This window comes from Olea europaea, unplaced genomic scaffold, assembly GCF_002742605.1.
Source record: "Olea europaea var. sylvestris unplaced genomic scaffold, O_europaea_v1 scaffold1649, whole genome shotgun sequence".
NCBI lineage: Eukaryota > Viridiplantae > Streptophyta > Magnoliopsida > Lamiales > Oleaceae > Olea > Olea europaea.
Window position 1 is genome coordinate 17138 of NW_019234147.1, and position 8669 is coordinate 25806.

At 33.6% G+C, this 8669-nt stretch overlaps 1 long non-coding RNA gene and 1 pseudogene across 1 annotated transcript in view; both read right to left on the minus strand.

Annotated features, from left to right (window-relative positions):
* LOC111377377 overlaps positions 1 to 394 on the minus strand; it is a 6180-nt gene extending 5786 nt beyond the window's left edge. The window contains exon 1 of the long non-coding RNA XR_002699711.1: positions 112 to 394. This is a non-coding gene — a long non-coding RNA (uncharacterized LOC111377377). The remainder of the gene's footprint in view (positions 1 to 111) is intronic.
* A 2859-nt stretch (positions 395 to 3253) lies between these two features.
* LOC111377374 overlaps positions 3254 to 8669 on the minus strand; it is a 19698-nt pseudogene continuing 14282 nt past the window's right edge.

An 8669-nucleotide genomic window follows, 5' to 3' on the forward strand; every position in this document is an offset into this window, starting at 1 on the left:
AAAAAAAAACAAAAAAAAATCAATTTCCCATTTTACGCATCTAACCGAAAAAGAAAAAAATAAAAAAAAAAAAAAAAAAAAGATTACAACAAGAATAGGGAGATTGCTTACTGATTAGCGCCGATCAAACAAAGAATTGGGGAAGGGTAACAGACCTGTAAATTGAAGGAAAAAGGAGGGATAAAACAAGAAAACGTGCTTGGAATACCACCTGGAAAGCAAGAAAGACATAACTAGATTTGAAGATTGTATTAAGTTGGAACTCGAGGAAGAGGATATGAGATTCAGATGGAGCTTTTCTGATTCTTCAATCTGAGCAAACCGAGAGTAAAGAGAAAGAGATAGTTGTTTTTAATTTGGGCCTCTTTCCCGTGTTTTCATCCATTTTCCTTTTTTGGCTGCTCAAAACGCCTAAAAAGACGTTTTGAGTTTTAAGAACAATTTTATTTTTTTTTTATTTTTTTTTTGTAAATCTTATTTTCGAAAATAGGAAAGAGAACACATTTTCTATCATTTTGGAAAATTGAAAACATAAAATGGCCTGCAAACAGTAAAGAGAACAGGCCCTAAGATATTTGATACGGAGTCAAGGTCCTCGACTTTACCTTTTGACGGTGATGAAACTATGGAAGAAATTGAAGACGAAGAAGATGCGCTGGATCCTCCTATTTCAAACCCTTCTCATGACATTCTGAGCTCGAGTAACCCACCTCATTCCTCTGATTTCACGTCCACCGATGATCACTACAATCTCTTATATGATCGTATTAACTCTCTCACTTCTTCCGTTAAAGGTTTGTAAAACAACGGCTCATGACTTACAGAATTCAGTCGATGGGTTAACCACTTTGCTTCACCAAGTGCTTGCATCGCAAGAGGCACTTAATGCTCGTTTTGATTCAATTTTCCCTCCTCTGCCTCCTCCGGAGTACTAAATTTACTTTGAGTCTTTAGCAGTTTGCATTTGTTATGATGTACCATGGAACAATGTTTATGCTTTTGACATTCATCACATGTGCTTTGACAAATATTTTTGTTATACATGTAATGCTTATTCTTATTTTTATATTCGTATATGTATGGCATCTTGTGTTTATTTGAGGAGGAATACTAATCTCTCATATGGTTGACTTATTGTTTTCATCAATAATGCCAAATTCTTGCTCACATAAGCGTTATATGTTTGCTTATGCCTAAAGGAGAAAAAATGAGAGAGGTTTGATATGCTTTGAATTGATAACAATTATTTGTAAAAAAATAGAGGAAATGCATGTTAAATTTGAGCATTTTATTCCTTATTCATTGTCGATTTTACTTTGCAAATCATCTTGTTTGTCATACTTAAAATGGGAGAAATTGTTGACATATGGTTGATTTTAACCTTAATTTTTTTTTTCTTCTTAACAAACAACTTAATCTTATTTACTAATAATTGATTTAAAGTGATCATAATTTTCAAATCTTCCAACGATAAATCGATCGTCATAAAAAGATTAAGATTAACACAATTGTTACGCCTTCATCTGAAACACTTCGGAAATTTCACAACCACGTCGTACGAGGCGTGCGACATCCATCCGAATTGGTTCCGAAGTGGAGCCACCATCTGTTAACACACTGTAAGACACGAACAATCTACTGAACTGACCGAGGCGCCCTTGCCCCTGAAGCCGGAGCGCTGTTCAAGCCGAAGTTTTTCTGCTAGAGGATCCGCTGCCAATTTCAGAAAAAGATCTAGATCTTTTCTGCCCCCAAGATTAAATTGATTTGATATCTCCATGAGCATAATTGATGTGACGTATCAACTTTATTTTAACTCAATTCAGGGGAAGTAATTATTTGCCCACTCTATAGACGCGGCTGATTGACACTTATGAGCAAACGCCTCACACCGTCAGATGCATACACGTGTCTCACATCCAACGGATCTCCTCACCTATAAATATCCAAGGTTTGGCAAGAGGCAAAGGTAATGAAACTTTTACAACATAGCTTTCCACAACAAGCAAATATATATTCTCCTCCCCTTTATTTAGCACAACCTAGGTATTGTTTCAACCACCTGAGGTTAACTTGATTGTCGGAGTGTATGCGGTCGCTACCACCCCGTTAATTCTGACCGTGTGCATTTGACTCTGCATTGACTGTGCACAGTGAGGAATACGTGGAGTAGCTATCGATTGGTCACGTGGAGGGTCCAATTTGCAAGGTCAGCAACAATCATTATAAATTGGACTATACAAAGTATGTTAAGATCAAAGTCACGTCTTTCAAGAATTCAAGACAAAATCCTTCAAGACGAGAGTTGAAGAGCCAATTTTAGACAAGATCAGATAGTAGACCTTTAGACCAATTGTAATGGAACTAATGCTTTGATCTTTAGCACTTAATAATAAAAGTGCTAAAACTATTTTATGCACTAAAATTATCTTGATATTACTTAAATAAAATGTTTTGATCAAGTTAAAATTAATCTTCATCACTGTAAACTTTATTTTTTTGAAAATCAACATTTGATATAAAATGATAATTGAAATTAAATCATATTTTTAAAATGTCATTTATCTTTGAAAAACTAGTTTAAAAAAAAACTTTTCAAAAATCTAAAATTTTCAAAGTAATTTCGATTAGGCTATACTAGATAATTGATTGTAAGATTGATCAACAAAATTGGTTGGTCGATTTAGAAAAAGGTAGATTGATCTATCAACCTTTCAAAATTTGAATGTTTTGACTTTTGACCATGTACTATCCAATGGTTATATTTTTCGGTTATCAAAACTTACATAGACCGATCGGACTATCATCCAAACCAACAAAAAGTTATACAAATTGTTCTCTATAAATTGATTTTGTTTTGCAATCATCGTAAGAACTTTGAAGAGCATTTTTGCAGAAATATTTTTAGCATATCTTTAAATTTATATTACAATTATTTCTTCTACATCTTCATCTTAAAAATCTTTGTTGATTTAATCAAACTTTTAAGAAATCATCTCCATCAAAAATTTTCATCTTTAAATTAACAGAAGAATTGAAGAATGCCTCATTGAAATAGAAACAAGATTCAAATGTCAGGATTCACTTCACACTAGTTATAATGCCAAATGGCTCATCTCCTCATGATCTTCTCTTAAGGTCAACTGCTTTCGCTTCATCCTCGCAGGGTAGAGAATTTATCACAATCTCATCAATATAGAAAAACTACTCCTCTTAACTTTGATTAAATGAACCATAAATACTTCAGGTCATGAAAACAAAGTTTCTATGAGTTGATCACTAATATTGTGAAATGACGCCTTTCATGGATCTCAAATGAAACCAAAATGCTGCAACAAAATTTGGTCAAATCCACCAAAAAAGAACCCATCCATAATAAAACGGAAAACCCAGATCATGGATTAATTTAACAAGCAATAAACAACACGGTCTCCACAAAAGAGCCAGTTTGAACGAAATGCTACCTTACAAAAGCATTGCACCAGAAAAATCACCCTAGAAAAGAGAGAGTTGATGTGAGATGCTCTACTTTTCATCTATTCTAACTGGATGAAGCATTCTTTCTAGCAGCATAAACCCGATAAGCAGCCAGCCCAACAATGGCTACTGCAGCTCCAACTGTAATATGGACAACATTAGTAAAACGATCTTGGAGGTGAACACAGAGGTAAAAAAATTTAACCCGGAATAAGTGCTTAGACTATCAATAATTAAACTGGGCCTTTATATAAACGAGAAAATTGCAGCAGACTTCTCCAACCAATTTGGATGGTAACAAGTTGATCTCCAACTTAAGTTATTAGCAAGAGTTGTTCTCAACCTTTCAAGTTTGTAGCAAGTTGGACTCGAATGGCTGGATGCTGTCCACTTGATGGAAAGGCACATGACTTGCACATATCTAACTACTTAGAGGTAAAATGGGTAAAAACTTGAATACATTTTTAACTATTTGATCTCAACTAATAATGTATAACATAACTATCACAACTACATCTCACAATGAATTATGGGATATGATCACCTGGACTGTCTCTACTAATGGTGAATAAAATTACTCAATAAATAAAGAATAGAAGATCAGCCAATTAAAAAAGAAAACTCTACAAAGAACAAGCACTTCATCTTCCCAACCCCCTTCTCCCCACCCTCCCCATGGCTGGCATTACCTTGTCAATACTTTTCGTCTCCCATCTTTGAGTCTCCTGCGAATCTTAAATTATTATCTCATCCATATGATATGAAAACCAGAATCTTCTATGCTAAATGAATGAATAGTAGTAGTTAAAGGTGTTCCCCTTTTTCTTTAACCTTCAAGTGGGCTCATGGACAGTCTCCTCGGACAATGAAGAGGCAGTATCTTCTGGTTCAGTTCCTTTTACCATATAGAAGCTTATGATCCAGAGGTAGAAAAGTGTTACAAACCTAGTTTCTTCAGAAACTACCCTTAAAAATCTAAATGGAGCATAGCTTCCAAGCAAAAGTTAAGAAATGCAAGAACCCTGAGTGGAACTGCAAATTTTGCATCACATAAATTTCAACCAAGTTATGAACTATTCATCAATCAAACGTGAAGAAGGACTAGATTTCGATCAATTACAACATAAAGAAGATGAAAATTCAAGTCTTGAGTCAGCAGCAGAAGTATTAAGGTGCATTAATGTGATGACTACAATCTTTGTTTTACTTCCTTCACTTATCATTCTCTTTCACATATTTACTTTTAAGCAATCCCCCAATTTATCCCTCCCAAAGTGGGACATGCAAATCAAATGTTAAAATGTTTTTGACAGTCAAGTGGACAATATCTATGTACTAGAGACTAGCTCACTACAGATTAGAGAGGTTGAGATGACTCCTACCAAGAACATACTATGCAGCCAAGTTAAAACTCAATTAGGTTGGGGGACCTCAGCTGCAGTTTTTTTCCATTAAGAAAATATTAAAATGAAAAAAACCAAGAGCGACAGAGAGATGATCTACATAAATGTGAAAAAAACAAATATACAATCTGGCAAAACGAAAGCTAACTTTAAGAAAAGAAGCTAATTTAGTAAGGCTAACTATTCCCTCAGAGATCTTTGGACATCATACAAGTGAGAAACCATCTCAAACCTTGAGATGGCAATACCTCAAAGTAATTTCTCCTAATGTAAGATACTGAGTTATTTAGTAGATATATGGCAGATAAGGAAGAACTGAAGAGGAATTGGCCAACTTCAATAACCAATGGAGTGGGTAAACTAATATTGGTGGTTCCAATGGAACCACCCCAAATTTTTTGGAAATTTTACAATATAGAGCTCAGAACAAAGCTAAGGGCATAATCATTTTAACATATCAACCTTCAAAACTGACTCTGGTATAGCCATAGGCTTTGAATAAGCCTTACAAGTCCAATGATATGCACGGTGGTGAAAAAAAAAAAAAAGACTTCCTGAGCTTTCTTAACTGCACTGTTTTAGATTCCAATGAACAGTGAGAGAGACAAAGCTAATACCCTGTCGGCGATAATATAATGCTAGAAAACCACGTACCAGATACAAACATAAGGGAGCGATTAACAAATCTGTGATACTGCTTACGGCTTTTTCCAGCTGCAGTTTCAGGAATGCTCAAATGAGGGTGCTCTGCAGCACTTATAATCCTTTGAAATATATTACTGAAATCTCCCAGCTTTGTGCTGATAGGAATAGGAGCTTCAATTCCCATGTCCTGACTTACCTATAAAAACATTATAGCAGAATGCTATCATCTTCAGGCACAGAAACTACATTCAGAGGCAGCAATTTATTAAAAAGTTCGTTCATAAATGCACAAGAAATCCACGGTGCAAGGTCAATCATTCCAAATATGCATAAATGATCCTCCCCACATACCAGTGAGTCCCAGTGTGCTATACAATCTGCAAGGGTCCAACATCACATGCATAACTCTGCTAATTCATGGCTCTGCCACTTCAAATTAGGTAATGCCTAATGTTCTGGACAACTATTTATTCATTCTTCACAATCAGATGGAATAGAGACTTATCCTATATACAGATTTGAATGTATTATAAACAAATATAAGAACCCTAGAAAGTTCTGGTAGGTAGCTGCTGCAATTCTTTGCATAGATTTATCATGTAATTAAATAAGATATATCAGTATCAACAAATATCCTTCACTTCAAAATCATAAAGAGTAAGCAACAAGATGAAGCGTGTACATGAAGTATGGGTGAAACTGTAAAGTAGTACTTGATGAATATTGATAAAGAGATCATAAATTCATGCCCACTGTAGAAGATTCATACCCTTGTTGAATCTTGAATCTCGGTCAAATAAGGATCAAGATCGTCCTTAGCAGCAACAATGAGGCAAGGCACTTCATAACCGGTGGCTTCCCCATGACTAGCAACATCCAGAAGCATCTCAGTTGCTTTCTGCCATGAGGGTTCACAGGAACTGGAAAGGAAAAAATACAAATACGTGGGCATTAGAAGACAATAATATGCCAAATCAATAAATTAAGGAGATAAGCAGCAATATTTAATAAGGCGAATAGACTCCAGTTCTATTGATTCAATGCAATAGGGAAAATAGATGAAAGCAAGCATCAACATAAACATCAATGTAATGGATAGACCATAAGAAAACCAGACATACATGAGGCTGGCTGATAAATTATGATTTGTGAAGCAACAAATCCTAACATACTTATCACCCTACAGAGTTCTCATCTTTTTCTTAGAGCATAAACATCTTATCGTTTGAAAATGAGCTCAAAGCAATAGGATGTCCAAATTATTTAAAGAGTATTAGTCATATTCTGCCTCTCACAAATATCACTAAGATACATAGATTTCATAATCAATATCTCTAAGCTATATGCTTTGATGTTCCTTCTTGTTATTTTAACCAGTATCCCAAGAGAGTGCCTATTGGATTGCATCAACAGTTTATATTTACGACACCTCTAGAGATCACAGGACCATACTCAAGATAAACTAGGGGACTTCCATAGGCAAGTGCATGAAGTTTAAGTAGCATTCCTTATAAACACTTGGGTAATTTATAAAGAGTTTTCAGTCATTTGTTTTCTTTAGGCTTTGTGATTTGTTTCTCTCAAATAGGGGTGAACAAAAGAACCACCAATCAGCCAAACTGAATCAAACCTTAGGTTTTGAAACTGTTGGTTTGGGTTAAAGTGGTTTAGATGTCAACCGTTTCAAAGTAGAACCCCAAATTTTTTAGTTGTACTGCATATAATTTATTTGCCACTTAATATGCCATGTCTAATCTTATCCTTGTGCAAATCAATTTGTTACACCTAATAGTTAATTTGCATCTATATGAATATCCTTATAGTTGAGAGACAAAAGTGAAAATAAGTATTAAATTTTATACATTTAGCTAATTGGCCAAATAGTAAATTATTGAAGGAGTTAGAATTACCTTATCAATATTGGGCCATTTTGAAGCTCAAAATAAAATACAAATTATGGACTAAAAAAAGAATATTTTGGATAAGTTTGAATTAAGTTAGACTCGATAAAACAAATAAGTTGTAAATGAAATAATATAAATATTCCTTTCCTTCATGATTTTTCAGCCAATACAGTTTTTTGATAAGTAAAATAGCTATAAACATGGTTAATAATATTGATTTATCCCAAATCCTATTAACGTGATAGTTATTCAATTTGACTCAGGATGTTGTGAACGTTAATGATATAAATATATTATATTTATCTTAAACTAATTAGGCTTATCACCACACAATTATTCAATTAAATTAGGATTTAAGTTTGTGGTTTAATTAGAAATTAAGTATTAATCAATTTAGGATAACCATTCATATTTCGACACATCATGCGAGTATTGTATGTATTTGGTATTTAATACAATTGAATTAATTAATTAGTAATTATCTACATAATCTAGGATAATAACTGAATGATTATGATACAACTCTAATTCTAATCAAACTACTCTTAAAGTTTACCTATAAATACCAAAACCATGCATATATGTTTGCCACAAAACCCATTCTTTAACTTTTATTTCACTCTTTAAAAGTTCAGCCAAAAACCCCTATTAAAAGGTTTAGAAGGTTTTCAAAGGAGTTTCAATTTTATCCTTTGTTTTGGCCGATTCAAGAATTATTATTTAAAAGTTTGAGGTGAGGTTCTCAATGATATTAGTAGTTTTTTCCCATTTTTTCAAATATATTGTTATGTATGAATTTAATTACTTCAATTCAGGGCTTCTTCTGAAGAAATCATGATACATTTTAAAACGTACCTACGGGTATTATTTAGCTTTCAAGTTATTTTGCAACGCTTGCAAGAATTATTATTTTTTACGGTGTGATAATTCTCATTTTATTTTGGCAAGAGAATTTATGCATAATTTCATGTTTGACTTGAATGTGGATTAACAAACATCTTATTGAATATAATTCGTTATACTCACCCTTCTTTATTGACAAATTTCAAGTAAAAATTAGCAAACCCGACGGAGATGGATAGATGAATGAGCCGGACCAACGAATTCTAGTCACGAAGTACCTTATTTGTTAAATTTGATTAGTTTTGGAGTAACATTATAATTTTATTGCATGTTAGAACTAGTTTTATTAATGTTTTAATGAAAGATATGATATGATTCCAAAACATTCCGAATATTT